This window comes from Nipponia nippon, unplaced genomic scaffold, assembly GCF_047370975.1.
Source record: "Nipponia nippon isolate SJK-2023a ecotype South Korea unplaced genomic scaffold, ASM4737097v1 scaffold_7, whole genome shotgun sequence".
NCBI lineage: Eukaryota > Metazoa > Chordata > Aves > Pelecaniformes > Threskiornithidae > Nipponia > Nipponia nippon.
In genome coordinates this window covers 44,148,911-44,164,513 of record NW_028262391.1, presented here as the reverse complement: position 1 = coordinate 44,164,513, position 15,603 = coordinate 44,148,911, and the positions used below count along the sequence as shown (strand labels likewise).

Here is a 15,603-nt window from a genome sequence, read left to right as displayed (position 1 = left end):
GACATTCTGAGTTGAAACAGAAGCAGATATTAACAATCTATGAGAAAAAAGGGAAAATCAATGCATTTATAACAATTTTTGTGTGAGCTCATCTCAGAGACCTGATTTCAGAACTATTGTGCTCCAAAAACAGAGGATAAGTAAAGCTTCCAGCCAAAGAAATATGACTGAACAGAAATTTATGCAAGGATCATCTGGCAGGCATTAAAATAAGCTTATGGACACATTCATAATACTTACCATAGGCAGCAAAGTTATATATTCCAAGAGCTAAAAAGCAGGCTTCTGGCCCCAGCGAAGTCACATGTTTCTATTCCCTTGATTGAAAAGAGACAAGTACAGAGACTTCCAGAAAAGGCAGGTATTTTTGTATCTAAAATCAGAACCTGTGGTAGGGATCTGACTAGTTCTCTAGCTGCTCATACTTGCCCTTCAGATGCACATTTTTCTCACATTTTATGGAATTTGAGAGCAAAAATAAAATTACCTATTAAGTTACAGAATCTCCTGGGGTTTTTGATAGACATTTGAAACTTCTCTAAAACGTTCCCTTGGCTTCTCACAGTTAAATTCCATAGACAGGTAGTAGTCCTAGGCTCAACACTAGACAGTCTCCATCTTAAATCCTGTTGTTGAAGTCTGCAAAGACTGATGTATAATCTCAGCATGGATGTGTACAGACCGTAATTCTCTACAGGAAGCTCTGAAACTTTGTTAAGTTTTCCTAATTCCATCTGAACCAGTCCATATTCAAACAAAGTTGCCCCTGAAGTCAATGACAGTCAGAACTGCCCAAGTAAAGACGAGGATTTGGATGTTAACAGTGTATTGTTAGAAAGAAAGAAACAGAGCAAACTAAAGAAACCTCAAGTTTCTAATTAGTCAGGCTATAAGGCTGCTACAAGAAAACAACCAAATGCGGGGTCTGTAAAATAACACCATGTTCCTTCCAGCACTTTATATTCTCAATGGGCCTGATCCAATCCTTATTCAGAAAACATTTCACAGACTTCAGGCACGTTGCTATGCAGTGATCTGCGATCTGTTTCATTAATCCAGAAAAATTCTAACTAGCAACACAACACCCTTTGATAATCCCAAAGCACAGCAATGAAGAAGAATGTTTACTACTATCTAGCGAGCCATACATAATATTGCTCATCATTAAACTTCCTTCCTGCAGCAGCAGTAAAAGAAATCTGCAGTATCCCTTGAATCTTCCACAAATATCAGAGTTCTAAGTATAGAGATAACAGAGTCAAATTAGATGCTGTGCCACTAAAATAACAAATGTACCCAATAAGGATTACAAAGCAAGGCAACCAAAAAGCCCACGTGTATTTTTACACTCAGTGCATAACAATTTCGAGTTCAAATAAGTGCTCTTTGTATGCTGCAGGAAGGTGGCCCAGCCTTCTTTTGCAGGAGAACAACTGTACGTGCAAAAGGAACATCACAGATGTGTCCACAGAGAGAGATGAGCTTCAGTGCTCTGCTCCTCCGGTACAAGGCCAAACTGTATATCCCAGCTGGTATAATAGACCTCTCTGTTTCAGAGAATCACTCCTAGGGTGGAAAGATTAGTATTGTGTACAGTATCATCTATTTTCCTATGTAACTTTTATTAATATTTTAATATCAGGACTGTTTCTGCTCTACAGCGTTGAGCAAGACATTTAAAGTGCAGACTAATTATGACTGGTAGGCTGATTTAAATAAGAACTGGTTACAAATCAGTTTATTACAACAAAAATACAATGTTGCATTTTGGATATTTAGGACTGTACAATCTATCTTGACAATTGTACCTTTACAGTATTTTTGCTGAACTATGTCTGCAAATCCTTTAATGCTAAATTGTATCATACCATCTTCCCTCAGACTTAAATGTATTTCAGGCACTGAAAAAAACCTGTCTTACAGAATGAGGCAAGCTCTTCCCTATAATGCAAGTCTTTCTCCTCTAATTTTGTTCATCTGCATAAAGGTAACTTCTAAATCTGTCTCAATTAGCTTTTATACACCACAGTGAATATGAACTTAAACAAATAGCACTATACCCTCTCAGCATGGAGAAATGCATGCATGGAGGCAGAGCAGTCCGTCTGAAGGAGGAGGACTTCAAAATAGCCCACTCTGCTGGTGTCCAGCATGTGTCACGAATCTTCAGTTCATTAAGGAAGCCAAACACAGGAATGGTTCTCTGCAAGTAAGTCAACAAACAGAGTTTGAGTTTTGTAACCTGTGAACTACAAAAACATTGCAAGCAAGTACAGACACAGCTGAGCCGATATATTGTAACATCAGTCAATTATCTCTACTCAGGACAGTAACACGAGGTGATGACTTCAGATACGTAATATGTGATGAGAAGACAGCAGTATACTTTAGCTTAGGTTCCTGCCTTTCAGTGCTCTTAGCCTAAAATGGCAAACTATGGAAGCAAAAGGGGGAAGAGAGTCTGGTAATATTTCTTTGAAGCTACAATTGCATTTAGGTAGTCTGTGCTCACCTCTCTTACATTTACATCTCATGAATGCTCCAAGAAACAAATCTGCCAACTAAATGTCTGCAGAAACTGCAAGTTTTGAGTAAATATTGGAGCACTTGCAAAAAATGAGTTCATAATTCAGAAAGACCAGATATTAATGATGGAAATCAAATTGGAAGTTTTATAGTCACCAAGCTACCAAACACCAACCACATGACTTAAGTTCAATCAAAAGAGCCAGTGCAATTCAATTTAGGTAAACCAAGCACTTGTAATTGATTTCTTCTGCCTTTAATTTGCAGATACAGATTAAGATTTGTTAGTTGACATGATTCAGAGAAAAATAAAAAGTATATATTGGTTGCTAACAATTTATAAGGAGAAAAAGTGCTGAGAGAGAACGATATAGAACAGTCACTTTGAATTACAGATTTGCTCTGGAGCATCTCCTGGGAGGCATTTCTGGGTACCCAGAAAGTACAGTTTTGTTTAATAAAATGGAATGTGCTAGAATACAGAACCTTGTATTCATAAACCCTGCCCCTTCCCACGGTGTCTAGGTGGTTGGACACATCTTCTAAACTCACATGTTATAGCTAGCACAAAGTATAGCTTTATTAAAAGTTAATTCTGGTTCTGGTATTTTTCAAACATGCACAATACAAATAGGTTCTGCAGAAGCTAGTTCTGAATGATTACATTAGGCATCTCCAATGCTGACAGATATGAGAAGATTCAATAAAATATAATCACTCCAGGCTCACCCATCGTCTGTAATCATTGGGAAAAAAATGTGCTTTTCCTATTGCTGCTAAAAGATGTCTTTCTGAGTGGAAATTAAAGTATATGTTATTTAAAAGGCCATGAGATATCAATATATATTTATGTGTGTGTACAGGAAACATATATATTAATATTCATTAACTATTTACTAGAAGTGCTTGTTTTCTGATACCTAAAGAGTACCTTCATTAATGGTAAAGAACAGACCATTCTGACACAGAAACTCAATTTATAAATACCAGTGAAGCCAGTGGCCTCTAGTGAGCAAGGTAATAGATGGGGACTTGAAACGCGGGTTTAATTCAAAGCTGAACTAACCTGCTGTGTGACCAAAGGGGAATCACTTCCCTCTTCTGCACCCTGCACTTGCCCAGTCCATTAGAATGGCAAACTGCAGGAGGGTAGAGACTGCTGAACTTGCCACAGAAGCCTCCCACTCTCTATTGGATCCTCTAGATTACAGAACTATAGCGACAGTAATCAGATGAGAAACACAGGGAATGTAACTCCATTTCCATCACTAAAATATACCTTCATCAGGAAAACACAGTGACGCGATGTACTTTATTATAAGAATTTCTGTGATAACCAGAGACGGAGTCTAATCACGTATGTCAGTGTGTCAACACACAGAACAAGTGACTCAATCCATAATCGCCAGGCATCAAAGCAACAATAGGATCACTAATTCCTTGCACCAGAGGAAAGACACAGAGTGGAGCTTCTAAACTCCATGAGAAACACTTCTGACCTAATGCATTAGAGAGTTAGCTGTTGGACTCATGAAGCTATCAGCAGGACTTCCTGAATGGCAGTTAAATACCTCTGAGCTGCTTTTAACGTGTATCCTGTTAAAGTGGCCAGATAGATTTTTATCAAAATGCTAAAACACTCCAAGTTCTTCCATACAAGCAGACTCCAGACCTCTGCAGTGTTAGTTAATCCCATCACTGTAACCGAATTCATTGCCACCTGTGCTTTTTTCTTTCTAAAAGTATAGATTTTGTCTGAAATAGAAAGCACGCTCCATGCAATGTCATACTGACCACAGAGAGCTTTCTATAAAACCCAAAAGCAAGCTATTTTTACAAGTTCCCCCTAAGCAGAGACTAAGTTTTGGAAAACATTATAGTTAAAAGGTTGCACATATGCTTATGAATTTGGCATTTCTTCTCCTTTATTCTTTATCATTAATGACATTTACACTAATGAAGGCTGAGTAGGGGAAAGAGGTGTCCTTTTTATCCATTGTTCCTCATCTGAAGTTTTAATTATAGCTTCACAACCCCACAACTGATTACTATGACGTATTGATGACTGCAAACCCAGCAGAGGAGTAGCAGGAGGGCTCACTGCATACAAATATTCTGTTACCCTGCAGTATCCTAAATATTTTTGATTTAACAAGCAAGGACAGAGGAAAAGCACATATGTCAAATAAACTGAATTTATCAAGTTTTCCATGAAATGCAAATGCCCTTAGAGGTGAAAGGTTTTGATTAGGAGATGTATAGCATTGCAAAGATGCTGGATATGCAACATTTCTCAAACCAGATTCAACAAAGTGCTCTGTAAACTATTTTCTTTTCAGAAATTCTCAGAAACTCTGACAAACTGCACTGCAGGCATGGCACACTGTAAGTCACTAACACTGTAGTTAGCTGCTTTGTAACACAGTGTGACTATGGTCCTCAGCTGTGAGATAATGAAATAAAACATTTCTAATATTACTCTCACAAATATTAATATGGAAAGTGGATATATTAGCTTTCAAAAGAACAGAGATTTAGCCTGGCATGGAAGCACTGTGAAAAAAAATGGAAAAAATAATTTCTTTTTGGCAGCAGAGAGCTCACAGTGTGAGAAGGTAAAACATACCTGAGGAATACAAATTTTTGGACACAATGTGATGATCATTTCTTTCAACAGCAGTCCATCTTTCTTTGCCTCTCTGTTCATACTACTGCATCCCTTGAGCTGCATGCCCAGCCAGGCTGAGGAACCGAGCAAGGTTAAAGCTCTGCCCCAGCTTTTCAGGTCAGGTAGTTTGAAATCCACTGCAGCCCCTGATCCAGTCCTTGCTGTGGCTCACGTAATACAGGGGGCCAGCAGCGCTGGGCTGAGGCACTGGAGGATGAGCACAACCAGCCTGCTGCCCTGGGCACAGGTGATGCTGTACCGACCACCAAGCTATGGCCCAACGCAGGAGCAACCCCCTCCCCAGCTCTGCACTGCTGCCCTGAGCAGCTGTTTTGGACAAGTGTGGACAGAGCACACGCTCCAAGCTAGACAAGGGAAAAAGATACTACCATGGCTGAGGCACTGGACTTGAGGCTCAGAACATTTAAATTGAAGTTCTCCAGTCTACTGTAGACTACTTAGGTCTGCCAAGCAGTCTCTCCATCTCTCATTTCCCTATGGGACAAGGGACTCCGACCATTTGAGTATTTCAACCTCAGAGGCAGGCACGCTCCTTTACTCCCTGTTTGCAATGTCTCATGCAGCAGGGCCTCCGTACATTACTGTAACAGAATAACAATAAGTGTCCTTTTCAAATGGCACTCGCACATACGTGTAGCTCGGGATGAACATGATGGACAGCTATACACAAGTGAGGATTAGAAATTAAAAGAGTGGGAGAGACGAACTATCTGCTAGCAGCTGATAATACTGCAGGGGAACAGTAGGAATAAAACACTGCAGAAGAGTTGTCAACTTCCCTCTCTTCCTCTGTGGTGGGATTAGTAGAAAAGGTTAGACTATACATTATCCAAGAGTCATTCTAATGATGTATCACTCAGAGGTTTTCATAAAATTAATCTCTCAATAATAAGACATAATACAGGTTTCATGCATACTAGGTAATTAAAGAGCTTGATGAATAGATGAAAGAGTGAATGTTCTGGATCCTTAAACAAATCACAGCTTTAAATTTCATTAATTTTAAATTTACTCCAAGACCTAATTTAAAATTGGCAAAGCTTCCCTACCACTGAAACCAGAAATCATTAACTAAAACTGAATTGTATTATTTATTGTTGTCTCAGGCCAATAAAATGCATCAACTTACAACATTGCGATGACAAAAATATGACAAAAACTCTACAATATTAAAAATAGTTTGAAAAATTCACTGCAGCTCCTGGTTGAAAATTTAAACAAGATAATCAGTTCACAGATACTTTCTCGGCCTTTTCATTTTCTATCCTGTGCCTAGGGCTACCACACTGAAAGGTTTGTAATAATTTAACCATCATCTGCTAGAGTTTCGAGGGAGGAGAAGGCAAAGAAAGAGAGTACTGATTCTATCTAGTTTTTAGGCAAAGAAAACCATGCATTTACTAGTCTGCAGCGGATATCCGAGTGTGTGCAGCACTCTGAAATACCACGACCTGAGTAAAACAGACACTGCTTAAAGCAGTTCTTCAAGGTTTCAAATTGTAATCAGAGTAAAAACTGTAAAATGCAAATAGGAAAAACCACAAGAGAACAACAGTGACTCATAACCGGGAAAATAGTGACTTTAAGTATCTCTTTTACTAAGAAATCAGGAAAAAAACACTTCACAAGTGATTACAAAGTAATCTAAGAACACCGTGTGGCAATTAACTGTCTGGGGCAGATCTTGCGGTTTGGTACCTCAGGCAGCTGTCTTGGTTTAACAGCCCGACAGCCCCAAAACGTGCCATCTCAGCTCTCCCAGCACCCTGTCCCATCCCTTGCTCTAGCCCTGCTGCCATCAGTAGCTCACTAAGTCAACAGAGAACTTTTTTCTTTTGCTGAGTTCATTTTCTGAACTCTGGTGGCTTAGTAAGCTAAGCAGGCAAGGAGCACCTTGTTCAGCAGCAGCGGGCAACGTTTGCTGCCCCCCTCTATTAACCTTCCCCCGATCCTGCCACACACGTGCACAACCCCACGGACGTCAGGGCAATATTTGCTCTTACTGAAGGCATATTGTTGAATTGAGATCTAGCTCTGAAGCAATTAAGTGCACTCCTGTTTTTTAGAAATACAGGAGTGATTAAACTGTGCCCTGCTGCTTTTTGGAATTCAAGTGCAATAATCTTCATTATGTCTGCTCCTTTTGAGATTAGTTGGTGATGTTTCTCCCACGGATGCCTGAAGACCAACGCTCTACAAATGTATGCATTTAACACAAGAGTGGGATAACGTAAACTGCCCCTATGCTAGAGTCCCGTATGTAATGCCTTTCCAGATCCTGTGCACTTCTTTCTAGGTCCATTTTCTTTGTTTTATTATTCTCAGATATTAGCTTTTTGTAACTTTGCATTTTTTCAGTAGTTCGTCAATGAAAGTGAACAATTTTCTTAGTCTTTTCCTTATTCTCTTATGTAAACCCATATAATAAGATTATCTTTAACTGTTGACATAATTCTCTCACTGATGCAAATGCAGCAGATGAAGGGAGAAGAGCAAAGAGTCTTTTCAGAAGTGGACCTTGCTGGCAAAAACCCAGCTTATAGACTTCCTGTTGTTTTGCTGACAGTTAGAAGCTTGAATTATCAGTTTGCTGGAAAAAAAATGAGTTTGTTGAAAAAAGCCCTTCTGGATTTCATCACTGATAGAATCTTTTATTCTATGACAATTCTCATACCTATTTAACAATTTCTTTAAACTGTAAGACTAAAGGAGCTTAGCAAGGAGACTTTAGCACATCACTATGCTTTGGTGAACACCACTGTCTGAATGCAGCTCCCAGTCTTGAAGTGTTCTTGACCAGAGTAATTTTATATCCTAGAACTGGAATAAAGCAGATTGACTTCCTAATATTAAGAATCATTCCAAACAAACATTCGGACTGCCAAAGGGATCAAGAGACACTGAAAAAAACATTGATAAACAGACTGAGAATCTGTGATGCTCATGAGACACGTAAGCAACCTCTTGCTGAAACAGCAGAAGCTACAGGTCATCTAAGAGCACTCAGAAAAGATACGTGGGAGTTATGACACTAAAAAGAAAAAAATGAGCAAAGATGGACTGAAATACATGGTCTGCAGATCTTCAATTAAAATGTTGAAACCAGAATTCTTTTATGATTTTCATATGTGAAACACTTTAATAGGGGCCTTAAACAAGTGCTCCCTAGAGACCTATGCTATTAGCATGCTAAAAATCCAAAAATAAAACACAATTCTGCTTAGAGGCAGTGTCCACATCTGGATAAAGAAGAATCAGTATGTACCCCAATCTTTCTCTTTTGCCGCAAGGAGAAGTATTACTTGGACCACTACTGCAATGTCTCTCACATATTCATATCTGATACCAAATTACAGCGCCAGGGATATCTGAAGAGCCAAGGTGAGTCAAGGGTATCTGAGAGTGACAGAAAGGAACATCCCCATTACTCGTAAGATACCATGAAATTTTACTGTTGCATCTATTACTTGTCCTGTGCTGAAACAGATGGAGTTAACCACGTGTATTTTCATAAAGGCCGTTATTCTTGTTCAAAGAACGTATTATTTCACCAAAGGAATTGAATTCTGAAAAAACTCAGATCTTTAACTGGCTGATAAAATCCAGTTCTACATTTTTATCCTCTCTTACCCAGTTCATGAAATTGTATGTACAATGAAGCAGCAGATCAAGACTGTATCTAGATTACTGCTGGTGAGCTTAGACTGAACCCAGACAACAACATGGTAATAATGGTAGATTGAAATAAGCAGCTGAAAAGATTTTTATCTACCTTTTGATGGAAGAGTACATCTTCTTTCCTTACCTCAGTTCAGAGGCTATATTAGATCCTCACAGCTGTCCCTCCATGCCCCAGTAGCAATTCTACTGAAGACTGATTTTTATCTGAGTTTGATGAGAAAGGAAAGACCTTTGCTTTCCAATAATGAGACCTGTATCATGCGTTTTACTTTCGCAGACAAGACTTCTTTTGAAAGTTTTAGCTGTGGATTACCACTTAAATAGCATGCAGCAATGCTGTTGTTTGAGTTTGTTGTCTAGAAGTTTCTAAGTTGCATTTAAAGAGTTATATTGATTTTTAAAGGTCTCAGCCTGGCTGAGATGGCACGTATTTTGCTATGTAATGAGTTAGCAGTTACAGTCAAGAGTGGTACATAATATAGTTAATCTCCTTTCTCAAGCAGTTGTTAAATTGTTAGCCAGCATGCAGTAGTCACATGTGGATGCTTATTATTCTACTGACAAATACTGTATTTCATTCTGGTTTGCTTGGTATGAACAGTTCACAGCATATTCTTTGTCATTTAATTTCCTGTGTATATTGTGAACACTTACGAAAGCTCAGCAGGGTGCATGAGAGAAACCTAAAGAAAGAACATAGAACATTAATCAAATTACTATATTAGATGTTATTACATGTCTTCAAGTTGGAACTAGTATGTACTGATTTTTACAGCTTTCTTTTTATCACAGCAGAAGAGATCAAAATAACTTATTAGGTCAATTCCTCCTTTTTGCTGCCCTTGCTGATCGTGCAGGAAAATGCAGACTGCAAAAGAGAATGTGAAAAGGGGCTACGCCCAGGCGTTTTGGGGAAAGGAAGGGCAGGGAAGTGCTACCGCAGCTCTCAGTCCGCATCCTCCCTCCTCTTGTCTCCATGGGGAGGGTGGGTTCACGCTCCCCTGGTAGCTGGATGTGGCAGCACTAACGTGCCTCATAGCCCTCACATACACCCTTTCTACCGAGGTGATATCTGTCCCTTCTTTTCCTCTGTTGCTTCACCCATCTTTCATTTTGTGTTTCTGTGAGAAGGAGAGATCAGCAAGTGTAGAGCTTGGGCATTCTTTTTCAGACAGACAAGGATCAGCAAAGTACCTCCAGTTACCACAGTATGAAACAGACTTTCCTTGAGAGCCTACTCAGACAGCTAGTAAAACAGGGACAGTGTTGGAGGAAACATATCAACAGTCCCTTCTATCTTATCAAAAGAAGAAAAACTTATCTGAGAACTCCTCTGTTTGGAAGAATGATTTAGTAGATTTTATATCTTTTGACAAATAAATTAGGCAGTTTCAAAATTTACAATTAAATTAGGATGCAGACAATTATCCTTTATTCACAGCCTGCTTTAATTTCTTCACTTCAGGAGGCCTTGAAAAGTTTTATGCTCACTGAAAACTATTTAATGCTTTTATACAACCAACTCCCAGCTTTCCACTATGCATTTTTGTACCAATACCTCTGCAAACATACCAGGACCTTCCCAAAATTACGATGAAGTAGAACACTGTCAGTGCAAAGAGGTGCAAGAAAAGCACATAGAAAAAGGAAAGATTTGAAGTAAATCTTCTTAGTATATTGCAAATATAAATGTAAATGGCCTTTTGCTTGCACTGCTGTTTCCTAGAGTTCAACACCGCACTTGTCTACTGGTTGCAACGACTTACAGTCAGGAAATGATCAATATTTAGTGGTAACTACAAAATGTTTTGGAAAAGAATTCTACCGCAGTTTCCCTCCATATTCACCTGACTACATAACCAAACAGAATTCATCAGACAATCTGTAATGCCTGTGGGAAGCATGGGACAAAGAAAACAGTACAAAAGAGTTGAAGAAGATGCTTTAAAATAGAGAATATTAGTCAAAGAAGAGATAGCAGCAGAAGATCAGAAAGAGACATGTTGGATTTCAAAGGTACCAAAGGACAATGTAAGGCGAAAGTGCTAGAGCCTGAACACATGTCTTGAAAATGCCCTGATTTTCAAAGTAATAAATACCTATTGACATGTTGACATCTTGACATCACCTCCATGCTCCTGGCTGAAAGTCACAACTCTTACCAGGGAGAATAAAACAAAGGCTTTTAGGGGATGCTACATTTTAAAATCTTAGCCTAAAACCCAATGAAAGAAATGTATAATCATAGTATCTAACCTGTGACTCTGTCAGGTCAGAGTCCATATGCATGACTCTTCATATTCATGAGAGTGAATATATCTATGAAAGTATCTGCCAGTTCACCCCTGCCTATCTGTTTGAGGGAAGAGGGTTTCTCAGTGGGCTGGCCTTTATCTCCAGCTTTCACTTCTGTCATCCACCTCAGCTATACTGTACCAGGATTGTGGGGAAAGTTAGAGGGAATTGTTCTCTTGCATGGGTCAAAAGCAACGGTGTTTGCATTGCACCAGCTGGATGCATTTAGCAAAAGGTGCAAAGAGCAATGTTAGCAAGTAATTGATTATATCAATTATTTAAATTAAAGGCAGGAGTGCCTGCAAACCAGCTGGAGTAAGAGAGTTTATTCAAAAGCCATCACTGTGGAATCCGTAACTTTGAATTCAGTTGCTGAAAGAATTGGCAATGAGTAATTTCAACTGACAAGTATAGTGCTTTCTGTCAACAAGTTATTTGCAAACAGGCTATAAATTTCATTAATTTGTTCATCATTTGTGATCCTTTAACAATTACCTTGTATAAATAAATTAAAACTTACAATTAGTTGCTAAAAATGCTTGTTGTTTATTACATGTTACTGAAGTGACATGTCTAGTTTTCTAATCAGCTTGAATTTTTAAATAAGTTCTATCTCCCAAAATTCAGCTTTCCAAAATGTTTCTTCTGCATCGATTGCAGTGCTATTTATAGAGACAAATGCTTATGAATCTGAGCCAGAAAAAAATTACTCTCAAGAATAGATTGTTATAATATAACATATAATTAAATTATAACTGTTTTCTGAATTTACTCAGTATGTAAAATGTCCTAGGTTAGGTTTTTACATGATATAAAACTGAGTATCACTGTCCAATGCAGAAAGAACTTACAGCTTTGAAGGAACAGGTTTGTTTTTCTCAACAAAGTGTGATTCTTATTTGTCATAGGAAATAGATAGGAATAGGAAATAGAAAGGAAACAATATTTTTTTGTTTCAATAATAAAACATCATAAAATCAAAATTCTAGAAAATTACTTTCATTATTTTTATGTTTTTCCATCTATAATCTCAATATGGAGAAACAAAACAACAATTCCTGAATCACATCCAGATCACATGCTTGACAGAAGTATTTTATTGCTCATAATGCTGAGTTAAATTAGCTATGGTCACTTGTACCCAAAGAATGCTAAACAGTCACAGTCTATATGCAATCTACAAGGACTGTGCTATTATCAGACAGCTGGAAAAGAGAGCAGAGAGCAATGTCCATCATACTTTAGTTCATTTGAGTTCATCCCACTGCTTCCACAGTAGCTCCTTCTTCCGCTGCTGTAGAGGTTTCAGGCATTGCACCATAAAAAAATTGTTACTTAATTTTCTCTTGGACTGGTTAAAACAAGAAAATGTATATATACTGCCATTTTCTCTATTCCAAAAGTTCTGACTACTTAAGGACAATCTTGGGTAGAATTATTGCCAAAACCCACTGAATTGTAGTACAATCAGCAAACATCTACAGCTCCAGACGGACTGGAAACTGCTCCCAGGATTCAAACAATGTTTAATAAAATGAGTTAAAAATAAAGGAGACTCTACACTGTATGAATGGTAGTTCATGATACCAAGTACTGAAAAGGCAACATAAGGTCTGACACCCATAGCCCAGCACCAGTCTAGTATTATTTATACTCTTATTGATTCAAGGACTCTTTTGACTTTATCAAACCCACATATACCAGCCTTTCAAGTGTGACCAACTTCAAACAAAATGAAAACGCTTTGGTGCACTGAGCATTTCCTGACGAGTGAAAATACAGGATGAACAAATTGCAAAGACATCAACGACCAGGGTTGTATTCTGGTGACTTGTTTCTGCCTAATACAGGGTGGTTTCTCTACTCATCATTAGATCAGTTCAAAGATCCTTTTCTCTGCATGATGAACAGGAAGAACAAACAGCAAAACAGGTTATAGTAAAAAAAACCCACCATCATGTATCACATCTCTATTTGTGTTAGGACCCTGCACAATAGCAATCACTGAAGCCGGTATATCGGCTACCTGACAGGTGTCTGCGAAGATGAAAAGTGGATAAAGTACACCTCTTTCAAAACACATAGTTAAGAAATCTTCTTCAATGTTTTACCCCCCAAAAAATCTAGGTTGGATTTTGCAACAGAGCTGAAGTGAATTACACACCCAGATTTTCCTGAAGTTGGCAGAGGCCCTTCCCCATGTTCATTTGTAAATTCCAGCACTATCAGTCATGTCTACAAAAGCTATCTGGAGAAGAAAAATAAGATAAGCAGTAAAAAGAGCACCTCAGGAAAAGAAACATAACTAAATCTGCTTAAGGCTCAGTTCCTGAGTAGGTACTACAAAGGGACTAAGGTATTTATGAAAGGTAGAATGACAGGTTGCAGAAGTGTTAGGTAAGGGACCAACAAAGGGAGAGGCAGGGTCTATGGATTTGTTTATTTTTAGTTGTCGCATAAAAATTATAGTTGTTTCTATTTCACTGCAATCCTTTGAAAAGAAATTACATGGGTTACACACCCTGATTATCTACCAGAACATATTGTCGCAGTTAGAAAGAAAACTACCTTCTGGCCTTTGGCAAGTTGTAATGATCACAGAACCCTAGAAACGCACTTACAATTTTTGAGAACGGGGAAGGAGTGGGTGGAACCCAACCCAAAAAAACACCAAAGAAACACAAAAGCACCCAAGCCCTTATTTTTAAGCACAAATGATGAAAGGTTGTAATGATTCCTTTTGGTCGACCGTACTATAAAAACCTGAGGGACCTTTGCTCACAGTTTACAATGCCTGCTCAACTGATATAGTCAAGTCATTGGGTACTTATGCTTATGCAGTGCATAAAATGTATTCCTTAAATGTATCCCAAAACAAATCTCTTAACATAGCACTTCTAAAATAAATATTCTGTTGTTCTGAATGCAAAGAATTTGTTTTTGTAGTCTCATTGGCACATAATGGACGAAGAGTTTATTATCCTAGACTCCAGTCCCCTCAGGGAATGCACCTTCCACACTGTTCTTAGCCTTTTCCAAAAGAAATACAATTGCACTTGTTGTAAAGCAGAGCATTATGTGACAGCAGTGAATGAAACCATAATTCTGTTTACTAGATATTACTTATGCTGTGGAAACAAGAGAATTGTGATTTCTAGAGCGACTATGAGGATCACAAACCAGGCATTTACCTGGACATTTTTATTACATTTTCTTTTATTAGTCTTTATCAAATCAAAGCTGCAGATGTAGGAAAATAAGATAATGTTTTTATATCTTCTCTCAATACTAAATTTTATTATTAGATATTACACTATGAGACATATTGATACACACTTGGCCATTGGGATATAATATATAGGGTATATAGTCAGAGCTACAGATAATAAGCTGTTAACCTCATGAAAAGTTTTACGAAAATGGCTTTTTTTTTTTTTTAGTATACAGTGAATGCAAACAATCAGCTTTTGCCATTAAAAGTAATGTTTACAGCTTTTTATTTCAAGAACTCTGCTGGTCTGATGCTTTGGGGCACAAAAATTATAATTGGCTTAAAACTCTGTAAGTGACACATACGGTTTTCACCTGCTTATATTTGACAAAATTATACTAATTATAATATTTTAATGGTTCTTGCTTACATCTTGAATGAGTAAATATTGACGGGAGCACACAGTTCTGGGTACCAAATCCTCTATCAGACCAAATGGCGGAGTACAGAAAGAAAGACGACTGTGTTAAGAGGGTGAAGACAAAGTTATAGCACCAGCTGGAGGAACGGAGAAGAGTACAGATGCTAATGCATTGTAATATATTAAACAGGATGGGTAAGCAAACCACCTCCCACGAAGTGCAAACAGCAGTCTGGCATCTAAATGCATCTCAGGGCTTGATCTAAACCCTCAGCTCTGCTAGGTACAGTTGGTAAAGATGGAGATCATCCAACTAATAATGAGGTGTCCTGAGATTAACTATGAAATGAATGACAAGACATTAATTTCTTTACGAGACAGAGAGAAGCAGAGTTGGACATATGTCACCTCTGAATGATCAGCTACATTACTGTGACATTTTTTCACTGTAGTTCCAACCTTTTGCTACACTGGTACCTGGCAGCCTTTGTTGAAGAATTTATTTGTTGTGTAATGAAGATGCATTTACTTTAACAGCAGATAATGTTTTGTTTTGCCTTTTTATTATTAACTTGTCAAAAGGAGGGATATGATAATAATAAAATGACAAAATAACATGTTAATTGTTGAAATAAATGGAATGTATAATACATCAGGTAATGGTAATTAATTATATGGCTGATATACATAATGTCAGTTATTCATTACTACTCTCAAACACTCACAATTATCCATACTTAGAAGTATTGGTAATCATATAAACAGGCTTAATGAATTATA

General features: G+C 37.9%; 1 long non-coding RNA gene across 1 annotated transcript in view; it reads right to left on the bottom strand.

Moving 5' to 3' along the window:
- Positions 1–2,185: 2,185 nt before the first annotated feature.
- The window catches only part of LOC148051048 (uncharacterized), a 125,340-nt gene continuing 111,922 nt past the window's right edge, over positions 2,186–15,603 (bottom strand). Inside the window, exon 3 of the long non-coding RNA XR_015700422.1 lies at positions 2,186–2,203. This is a non-coding gene — a long non-coding RNA (uncharacterized LOC148051048). The remainder of the gene's footprint in view (positions 2,204–15,603) is intronic.